Source organism: Mus caroli, chromosome X, assembly GCF_900094665.2.
Source record: "Mus caroli chromosome X, CAROLI_EIJ_v1.1, whole genome shotgun sequence".
NCBI classification, from domain to species: domain Eukaryota; kingdom Metazoa; phylum Chordata; class Mammalia; order Rodentia; family Muridae; genus Mus; species Mus caroli.
Window position 1 is genome coordinate 110,735,769 of NC_034589.1, and position 12,401 is coordinate 110,748,169.

Here is a 12,401-nt window from a genome sequence, read left to right on the forward strand (position 1 = left end):
ACAAATATAACCTTTAATTATCTAACTTAAACTATATATAAGTCTGCTCCAGAATCTTCTCTTAATTTGTTTAATAGTATCCTTCACGTTAGATTGTTATACACTTGGAAATATATCCAACATAGCTAATGAAATGGTACACACGACCAAAGACAGAAAAGTTAAAAATAGTTTTGTATTATCTAAAAAGTCCATAACTATGAGATAATTCTATCCAAATGGCTCTGTGCACACAGAAATACCATGATCCAAATTTAAGCAGCAGGACCATATTTAACCAAGTCTGATTTACATTTTTAAACCTGGCCTCCTACTGTTCATGGTTTCTCCACTTTACAAAATTTTCAGCTCTATTCCCTGTGAGCATCTTAGTACAAATTGTATCTTGCTTTGCCTGTTGCTTGACAGATTTGCCAGTGTTAAGCCTCCTTGTGCGTTTTTTATTCTCCTGGGAGCTTTCCATCTGTTATTTTTGAAGCTGTAGAATGCAAGGTTATGCCAAATTTAGCAAACATAACTCAATCTCCTTTGGAGGATGTGACAGATCTTAAAAGAAGACCTGCATGTTAAATTAGTTTCCTGTCATTTTCATATAGAAAATCATGTCATTTATTGTTGATAGTCAACAGTGAGAAGAACCTAGATTATGGAAGCACTAAACTTTTTCTAGAGCTCGAGTTACCATAGTTTACAACAAACACTAATTATAGAGCCTCGAGTCACATTTTGTGAGGTAACCCAATCACACAGAAGCCATTAGATATGCACTCACTGATAAGTGGATATTAGCCCAGAAACAGAACACCCAAGATACAATTTGCAAAATACAAGAAAATCAAGAAGAGGGAAGACCAAAGGGTGGATACTTCATTTCTCCTTAGATTGGGAACAAGATACCCATGAAAGGAGTTACAGAGACAAAGTTTGGAGCTAAGACAAAAGGATGGACTATCCAGAGACTACCCCACCCGGGGATCCATCCCATAATCAGCCACCAAACGCAGACACTATTGCATATGCCAGCAAGATTTTGCTGTGCCTGGAAAACACAGAAGTGGATGCTCACAGTCATCTATAAGATGGAACACAAGGCCACCAATGGAGAAGCTAGAGAAAGCACCCAAGGAGCTGAAGGGGTCTGCAACCCTATAGGAGGAAAAACAATATGAAGTAATCAGTACCCCCAGAACTCCTGTCTCTATCTGCATATGTTGCAGAAGATGGCCTAGTCGGCCATAACTGGGAAGAAAGTCCCTTTGGTATTGCAAACTTTATATGCCTAAGTACAGGGGAATGCTAGGGTCAAGAAGTGGGTGGGTAGGGGAGCAGGGCGGGGTGGGGTGTTATTGGGAACTTTAAGGGATAGCATTTGAAATGTATATAAAGAAAATATCTAATAAAAACAAGAAAAAAACTATGTTGTTTATACATTAATGATATTAACATCATCTGAAGTCATTCTTTTTCTTTATTGGATAAATTGTTTATTTACATTTCAAATGTTACCCCCTTTTCTGGTTCCCCACCACCCATCCCTGGCTCTGAAACCCCCTATTCCATCCTCCCTCTGCCTGCTTCTTTGGGGCATTCCCCCACCCAACCACCCACTTACATCTCCCTGCACTGGATTGCCATACAGCTGAGCATCTATTGAGCTTATCTGAAGTCATTCTTAAAGACTCATTTCAGTATAAATAGCAATGACAAATACAGTACTTCAAATCACTTGCTTCACAAAATAGGGACCTCAGACATTATTATGGATTTCTAAAATATTTAAGTTATAGTACTTAAGATCCAGCAATAGAATCAAAGTGAGTTCCAGCTCAAGGAGAGGCCCCAAGACCTGACATTATTAGAGAGGCTATGGAGCATCACAGAAAGGGACCTATCATGACTGTCCTCCGAAAGACCCAACAAGCAGCTGAGAAAGTCAGATGCAGATGTTTGCACCCAACTAATGGACAGAAGCATCTGACCCCTGACCCCTGTTGTTGAATTAGGGGAAAGCTGGAAGAAGCTGAGAAGAGTGACCCTGTAGGAGGACTAGTAGTCTCAATTTATCTTAACACCCACGATTTCTCAAGCACTGGACCATCAAAAAAGCAGCATACACCAGTTGATATGATGCACTTAAATACACATACATTAGAGGACTTCTGGGTCTTTAACCATTCAGAAATGGTGTACCTAGCTCTCAAGACTGGAGGCCCCAGGGACTTTAGAGGTCAGGTGGCTTGGGAAATGGGGATATCCAAGTGGAGACAGAGGGGTGTGGAAGAGTTATGGGATGTGGGACAGTAGGAGAGTGGACTGGAGGGGAACAAAATCTGGAGTTTAAAAGAAAGAAAGAAAGAAGAAAGAAAGAAAGAAAGAAAGAAAGAAAGAAAGAAAGAAAGAAAGAAAGAAAGAAAGAAAGAAAGAAAGAAAGAGAGACAGAGGGAGGGAGGGGAAGGAGGGAGGGAGAGAGGGAGAGAGACAGACAGAGAGAGAGACAGAGAGGAGGAAAGAAAGAAAAGTATAGCTTTGGTTGAATAGAAAAAAAGTCTTAATTTAAAATATCAAAATATACTTTAGGTCTTGGTAGAAATAGACAGAGAGAACTATCTTTTTTTTGTTTTCCATAGATGATACTAACTTAGGAAAGCATACATCCTTCTATTTTAAAATTTAGTACAGTACATTTGTACTGTAAAATAAATGATAATCATTTACCAAGAAATTCATCAAATCAGCTCTGAAGATTAATGTCATGTTTCAAATAAAAGTAGTTTATCTTAGGACTGTCATGAAATTCGCTCCTAGGAAGGAGCTCAGAGAAATCACTAATTAATATGAAGAAGTAGAGATAACATTCTTAAGATTCCATGTATTTGAATACAAAAGATTAAGATAATCGCTAACAGAATTTGTTTAGATTTAGCATTAAGTAACTTGTTATGAGATGAGAACACACATTATTTTAAAAATAATAACATTGTGTGTGTGTGTGTGTGTGTGTGTGTGTGTGTGTGTGTGTGAGAGAGAGAGAGAGAGAGAGAGAGAGAGAGAGAGAGAGAGTGTGTGTGTGTGTGTGTGTGTGTATGTGTAGATATGTAATCAAGTATTGGAAGAATGCTCAGGTATATTTCTGGCTAAGCTCTACTGTATATTTAAGATTGAATTCTGATTGCATGGTATGCTAGCTAAGTGTTTGAACGTTCAGAAAGGAATTTGGAATAGTTTCCCCTTGGCATTCAAAGCATAAAAGAATATATTGTATAAATCTATCACTGAGGGTATATAGGTTTATGGTAAAATATATTACATTCTCCCTGCTGTGATTAAGGAAAAAATTTCATTCATAAGAATCATTCCAGGACCAGACGCTGTTTTTCAATATCAGACAAAAAATAAAAATATATTTCAGATGGGTGAAATTTTTAATTCAAATCCAGCGAAATAATTGGAACAATTTTATTGAAATTATTATGACCTGAAATATTTTACTGTACTCACTTTATGAATATAAAACATGATATGTTGTGAAACCATAAATGGCCTAAAAAGCCATGACTAATAATTATGCTAAACTGATGTTCGAGGCCAGCCTAAGTATATAGCTTCATTTGGAGATAAGGGTACTACTGTCTTGTAGTTGATGTCTACCTGCCATTTTTAATTTTATGGAAAAAAGCAACTTTAAGTAGTATATATTATTTTAATATATTTTAAATGCATTAAGGATGCTTGGTATTAGATAATTAGGATAAAAATGGTTTGGACATTTTCTAATTTCATTGCAAATAGTAATTCTATTAATTTACTGGGCTTTATTGATTAAAATGTAGAAATTAGGTTTATAAATTTAACTGTAGGAATTCAACAGAATAGAATGCTTCCAAAATGAGTGTTAAAGTTGAAACAAATACCAAATTATGAATTCATAATATATATTTTAAGGTGATTTAAATTATGATTAATTATAATATTTATAGTGTGATGTCATGAAACAGAAGAATAAAACAAGGGTCAGTTATCAGAATCCAAATTACATACTTTTTTTTAATTTATTTTTTTATTAGGTATTTTCCTCGTTTACATTTTCAATGCTATCCCAAAAGTCCCCCATACCCACCCCCCCAATCCCCTACCCACCCACTCCCCCTTTTTGGCTCTGGGGTTCCCCTGTACTGGGGCATATAAAGTTTGCAAGTCCAATGGGACTCTCTTTGCAGTGATGGCCTACTAGGCCATCTTTTGATACATATGCAGCTAGAGACACGAGCTCTGGGGGTACTGGTTAGTTCATATTGTTGTTCCACCTATAGGGTTGCAGTTCCCTTTAGCTCCTTGGGTAATTTCTCTAGCTCCTCCATTGGGGGCCGTGTGATACATCCAATAGCTGACTGTGAGCATCCACTTTTGTGTTTGCTAGGCCCNTGCATAGTCTCACAAGAGACAGCTATATCTGGGTCCTCTCAGCAAAATATTGCTAGTGTATGCAATGGCGTCAGTGTTTGGAAGCTGATTATGGGGTGGATCCCTGGATACGGCAGTCTCTAGATGGTACATCCTTTCNTCACAGCTCCAAACTTTGTCTCTGTAAATCCTTCCATGTGTGTTTTGTTCCCAATTCTAAGGAGGGGCATAGTGTCCACACTTCAGAAAGAAAAGAAAAGAAAAATCAATGTATCTGGTTTCATGGGCTATCATACTTAGGTTTGTTAACTGCTTATGTTCCCTGAAGGAAAAGGGGTATCAAAACAGGAGTAGATGTATTATTCTTGCTATGAGTTGTCAGTAGTACATCTAACACTAAGCTACTGGATTGAACCATTGTGATTGGAATCTCAGGATTCCAATCTATGTGGTATGAGTTCCCAAGACTGCTTGAAGCATAGGGTACATGAAAAAGTACTCTGACAGTATTATTGCTTAAATCTATTATTATGTTATTATTACTTCTAGTGGTACTGGATTTATTTCACACAATTATGATACATATTCAGTTGCAATACACAGCATAGTGAAATTTCAGGTGTAACTTAGTATTTCCCAGTGATGTTTTATAGAAAACAATGCAAACTATCAAAATTTGAGTTATAATAATGAAGAAGAACTTTAACTTGGGAGGAGTGAGGAAAGATAATACAGAGGTATATAGAGGAAGGAGAGATCAATAACAGTAGGATACTTTCAATATCCACAGGAAAACATATTATGTTATAAATATACTTAAATGTATATTATGTACATTTTTATAATATACAATTTAAAGAGACTACTTGCCACATGGGGCTATAATTTTCTGTGATGGTTAATTTTTACATAAAAGTCAGAGTCATTCTTGGAGGTATAACCACACAATTAGAATGTTCACAACTGTGTGGGTCATTTTCTTAATTAGTTATTTGTGTGGGAGTGATCACCACACTGTAGATAGAATCACTCTTGGATAGGTTGGTCATGGGTTGCCTAAGAAAGCAAACTGGACCAGTCATGGAGAAATAGATAATGAACAAGATTCCTTCATGGACACTGCTTCAACTTCTGTCTCCAAGTAGCAGAATTGACTTCTCTTGATTATGAACCCTTACCAGGCATGTGTAAAACAAATGCATACATTCATTCCCAAGTTTTGTTGGTTTTGCTTACAATATTTATTACAACAATAGAAAGAAAAAGTAGTGTATGTTCCTTATAAGAGCCATAGACTATCTAATAAAAACTCCAATGTGAGATATTTTAAAATAATGCCCATTGAGTTACTGATCAAGGTGATAAAAGTGACTCCAATACCAACATAGGCTAGTGCTAGTGCCCTTGGTAGCCTTCTATACATATAATCCAGAATTTAACATAAAAGTAACATCCTGTTGCTAAAGTTACCATATATTTTAGACATAGAACTTGGTAGAAGTCTCTTTGTTGAATACATGCTTTCATATTAATTAAAAGTTCTTAAAAAAGTAGCCAAAGCACATACAGGTTTTCATTTCCTTTGATCTTCATTAGGAAGGAGATTTTTTACTTTTTTCTTTTCAATTTACATTCTTTTAAATTTATTTTTCTTGAAATATCACAGAAACTAGATTTTTAGCTAAATAGCAATGATGAATGATGATTTGTTTTTCTTTGCTCCCCATCACCACAAGAAGAATTATTTCATTTCTGTATGTTATGTGTAACGATAGATAAATTATTATAGATCAAGTTGACAATGAAGTAATACTTTCTGAGAGGTTTTAACATGTCTATAAAGAATTCCATTAAATTATTTTGCTTCTAGTAATATGATCATAGTTTTTACTTGCTCCTCTCTCAGATTATGTTAATTTATTATTAAATATTAAAAAACCTTACAGAAATTGAACTTATCTTTGACTAAAATTCTTTATTATTATCATTATTGTGGTTAATTATATAGAAATAGGTTTCATTTTTAGCTTTTTCTACACACTTTTTATTTCTATCAATGCCCATTTCCCTCCCTTTCTCCTTTTTCCCAACCCCAGAGTCTATTATTTAATAAGAGATTCTTTCCTACTATTAGTTTAATATATTGCTCTGTTAAATTTATTAATATCATTTAATGTTTTGCATATAAAAGTTTGAACTATATTATCTATAATTTTTCATTCTGTGATGACATTCTTAATTTTGCCATGTACAAACTGATATTGTGTTTTGTTAATTGCTCTGATTTAATTAAAGCTGAAAATTCTTTTAATATCTAAAACAGGTAATAAATGGTTGTTTTAAAATATTTCTTAGTAATTTGGCATAAATATCCTCTGTAGTGGCTATTTCTGGTTGTCAACTTGACTATATTTGGAATGAAATACAATCCAGAATTGGAAGGCTCACCAGTGACCCTTACCTGGAGGCATAGAGATAGAAGTTTCTGATCTGGATCTTGGTATAGAGATCTTGAGACATAGTGGTTATGGATTCCAGAAGAACAAATCTCTGAGTTCAAGGTCATTTGGGATTAAAGTTGTGGTGGAACACACCTTTAATCTGGGCAACACCTCCTGCTGAAGACACTATAAGGACATTGGAAGAAGGAAGTCTCTCTTTTACTCCCTTGCCTGCTTGCTGTGTGGGACTGAGTAACTGATAGATCCTTGAACTTCCATTCACAGCTACTACCAAACCATTGTTGGGAATTGGACTGCAGACTGTAAATCATCAGTAAATTCCATTATCCATAAGTTCTGTGACTCTAGAGAACCCTAACTAATACATCCTCTAAAGTTATCTTTTTATGGGATGTTATAACTCATAATTAAATTTCATATACATTTTTTTAAACTGTTTGACAGGCTGGTCTATAATTCTCTCTATAGATGAGGATGTTCTTAAACTTAGAGAGGAGCTAATTGTTCAGGCATCCCAACATGAAATCTATAATTCAGATGAGTCGCTGCATAAAAATATAATATTTTTATTAAAATTATATTTATAAATAAAGTGAAATAGAAAACCAGAACTATTGAAAATTTTCTTGAAACTGCAAATATGATATAGCTTTTTACTTAGTGCATATTTCAGACATGTCTCCACAGGTTTTATTTGTCTTGAATAAATTACTGATTTATATCAGTGAAAAATGCACAGTTTCTTTGTGCTTCCTTTTATTCATATGTCTTATTACAATAATATCCATATTCTAATGATTTAGTAGAGTCAACATTTGTCCTTTCACAACTAAAAAATTCTAGTTGTCTACTGTGGAAAGCTAGTAAAATTCAAGAAGTTTGCTGATATAAGTATATTAAACATGATTGATAAGTTTTCTCTTGTTTAACTCTTTTGCAAATATGAAGCAAGTATTTTGGTTTTATCTTATAAAACAATGTGTTGCCGATTAGTAAATCCCTAATTACTTACGTTTGGATGGCAAAGCACAATTGCTGTGGCTAATAAAGTATTGAAAATTTTAATATTATTTTGTTAGTCATAATAACTAGATTTATATCACAGTTCACCCAGTTGCCAGTGGTAAACCATGGAATAAGAGTTTAACTTAGTTTGGGATTAATAATCTGTATCTTCAAATGACAATAAAGATATACATACACAATATTGATTTAAATGTGACAATACAATTTCTCAAGACTATAGGTGAAGTATAGTTGATACCCAAAGACATATTTTATTACATTCCCAAATATAGGTTGACTAAAATATATGGTGGTAGAACAACTTCATTGAAGACCAAAAAATTCTTTCAAAATGGTTTACTACTGAGTAATTTTTTTCAGAATTTAAATAAAGGATAAATTGCATTACAATAAAAAATCTGGAACTAGAGATATGTGTTATTAGTTAAGAGTACTGGATACTCTTCCAGAGGATTTGGGTTGTATTCCCAAAACCTACATGGTGGCTGCCAAAACATCTGCATTTCTAGTTCTAGGGTACTTATTTTCTCCTTCAGGTGTCTGTGGGCACTACATACACGTGGATCACAGACAAAGTTTAATGCAAAAACCATATATAGTAAATTAAAAAAAATCTGTACCAATCAAGTGTGGTACAGTTGCAAATTAAGTATAGATGTTAATAAAAATGATGAGGATCTCCAACAATACATATGCCAGAAATTCTAATCATTTTGCATGCCCAAGAAGAAAAGGGATGGATTTTAGATGATCAACAATATTGTGGTCGTACACTGAAATAATGACCTACAAAATGTATAAATACAGTCTTCACAAAGGGTATTTTAAAAATTGAAAAACATTTGAGCTATGATTTGGCATTTACTTTGACTTTATAAAAAACAGGTATTACATTCTGCAATAATAGACCCACTCCTTGGATTCCTTTTTCTGCCTTGAAACAAAAGAGGCATTTTTTGCTCCCTCTACCTTTTCACACATATTTACATTAATCACTAAACCTGCAACTATGTTTGCTTTGCAATGGTCACTCTGCCTCCCAACATATCATGGATCTTAATATTATACTTGCAGAAGAACAAAATAAAGTCAAGCAAAATCTGAATATTTTACAGGTCGTGTCAGGATGTTACATTTATTATTTCTAGCTACATTTTACTGGCCTGTATTCCAAAACGAGTTGGTATATATATATATATATATATATATATATATATCTTCACAGAAAACTGGAAATATACACATTCTGCTTGCACAAGAAGAAAATGAAACAGCTTTAGTAACAACTTTAGTCTTTCATGCTTAATAAATTAATGAAATCACAAAAATCTATAACTACACTATATTTCCAACAGAATATTTTGGAAACTTAAATAATATTAACTTCTCGACTTATGCATAATTTGAAATAATAAAAAATACATAGCTATTTCATCAGAAAGTGATATCTCTGTTTCTTTACCTTTCAAATTCTTCATTTGTGTTTTCATATAAAGTAGGGTATTATTTGCTGAAGAGATCAAATTTCTGTTTTTTTTTTCTATTCTGAGGAAGGTGTATCATCTGCATACCTTTAGAGTAAATCCATTTCTATGCATGTCTTGTCAAACAGATAAGGGGATATATTTTTCTTCCTTTAATAATTTCCTGTGCAAACACCGCACAATAATCTTCAATTTTTGTGCACACACCTAGTATTAATGAAATTTTCTCATGAAGTAATCTCTGTCAATGAGAGAAGAAGGAGTTTCAAAACTTTCTCCTTTTGCAATTGCTCTTACATAAAAAGCAGATTCACAGTAACCAAATTCTAAATGAAATATCACCTTGATTTCAGATAGTTATAACAAGCATGTAAATTAGATGATCAAAGTTAAAATCATTGGGTAGCCTATTAAATAGCAAACCCACATGTATAATTACACTATTTTAATTTGAAATAGGTATTTTGAAAATCCTAAAGTATGTGGTGTATATTTTATGAGTGATCAACCTTGTTATTAGAGATATATAGTATTCACACTTACATGTATGTAATACAGATGTGTAAATATAGTAATCAACAATACTGCTTTTAAAATTATATTAATTTAAAATTATTTAATACAATAATAGTTTATATAAATCCAACACTAGGAAATGTATTTAGAATTATAGGGTACATCATTTTTTTCATTTTAAATACCTATGAGCTTGGTGTGGTGTCACATATCTTTAATCCCAGTAGATTCTTTGGTGGATCTCTCCATATGAGGACAGCTTGATCTATAGACCAGATAGATTTTTTTCTTCTTCTGTTTATAATTTGTAGATTATTAAAATGACTAGGTTGAGTTACAGTAACCAAATCTTGTCTAATCTCCCACTGTGAATTCTGTCTTTATTTAAATCCTTATTGCTATCCACTGTATCACATTCCACATAGGCATTTTACCCAGACTATTCAGTAGTTATGAATTTTCACTAATACTTTTAACTATCATTAGCTCTTTAAATATTTCTTCATTTTCTGTATTTTCCATTGTTTGTTTTAGGTATATTCTCTGATCTTGAATTGCTCAAATTTTATATCAAATCATCATGGCCAAATATTAGTGGCAGAAATAGTAAAAGAATAATATTTTAGGATGTAAAAAATTTACTCTAAACTATTGATTCATAAATTTGTGGAAGTATGAAGTTAAACTAATATATTCTATAGAAACAGAAATATTCTTCTTAACCTAGGATTAAGAAATAAATGCTGATGCCAAAAAGCACTTGCTGACTGATAGGAGCCTGGTATAACTATCTCCTGAGAGGCTCTGCCAAGGCCTGACCAATACAGATTTGGATGTTCCCAGACAACCATTGGACTGAGCATGGGGACCCCAATAGGAAGGTTAGTGGAAATACTGAAGGACTTAAAGAGAAAAACAACAGTATCAACTCACTGGGCCCCCATGAGCTCCCAGGGACTAAACCACCAACCAAAAAGTACACATGCAGGGAGCTATAACTTCAGCTTCATATGGAGCAGAGGATTGCCTCATCTGGTATCAATTGGAGGGAAGGACCTTGGTCCTGTGGAGACTTGATACCCAAACTTAGGGGGATGCTTGGACAGTGAGACAGGTCTGGGTAAGTGGGTGGAAGAGAATCCTCACAGACACAGGATGGAGCATGGGATAGGGGGTTTGTTGAAGGGAAATTGTGAAGGGGGACAGCATTTGGAATGTAAATATATAACGTAATCAATAATAGAAAGAAATTCCTCATTTTAAATAAATAAATGAATGAATGAATAAATAAATAAATAAATAAATACATAAATAAATATATGTAACAAAAAGAGGGTCCATGATATACAATATAAGAAGCCTACTTAACTTTTGCTAAAGAAATTTTAAATTATGATAGGTGTTTGCATACAATAACATAATGTTTTAATTCTCATTCAAGCTAGTTTTTTATATAGATTTCTTCTTGCTGTTACATATGTATCCTCTCACTGAAAAATTATTTTGGATTTTACACTAAAATATTTTGCTTTAAACTGTACTATATTCCTCATAATCTATTTTCTTTTCAGAGGTTCATAATTCTCAATGACATCCCTTTACATGTTATACATAAATGCTTATGTGGTCTTCTATTTTTGTGTCTCTGTCAAATTGGGCATTCTATATAAAGTGATGATAGATTGCATTATCCAAACATTATAGGCAAGGACTCTCACAAACGTACATCCTAGGCACTATATAGATGACTAAAATTAAAATGTAATGAAAGTAAAATACTAGTATTTACTGTGTATTTTGCTGTAGACAAAAATCTTTTATCTTTATTAACGCTTAGAACTAATTATTTTATAGTATAGATTATCTAAATGAAGAAATTACAAGACATGACAGTTTGGGTGGAGTGAAATCATAACATACAAATAAAAAGGAGGAATACATTATAGAACAATGTGTAGTATGGCATCTTAGAAGATTTATAGTTATATGGAAGAGTTTACACAAGTTAAACTCATGGCTTGCCCTAATGTCTACTGCTCCACAATTCTAACCCCATGCATAAGAAATCGCATAATATTTTCCTACTTTTAACCCAGTTTTCTGTTATCACAATCTAAAATTCTGTAATATCGAAGGGAATTTATTAACCATGGAATTAAATGAATCAAATATGTCATTGCTCTGTGGATGTGCCTTGGTTAATTTATCATAAAGTGGGATAAACATCAATATCCAGATTAATCTAAATATTCAATTATGTACTTTGTGTGTGTGTATATATATATATATATATATAGTTCTGAAAAGAATGTGTGTTGTTTACTTTGTCAATAACATACTTTATAGAAAATAATATAATTATTACACTTATAATAAGCTATAACTGTATAAGGATTTTGCAATTTATTGTTAGTTTGGGGTAAGATAAATATATATAATATGCAAGACATACAAATACATTTCAATAGTTTTAAAATAAAATTCATATACTAACATAACATATTTGTTTAAC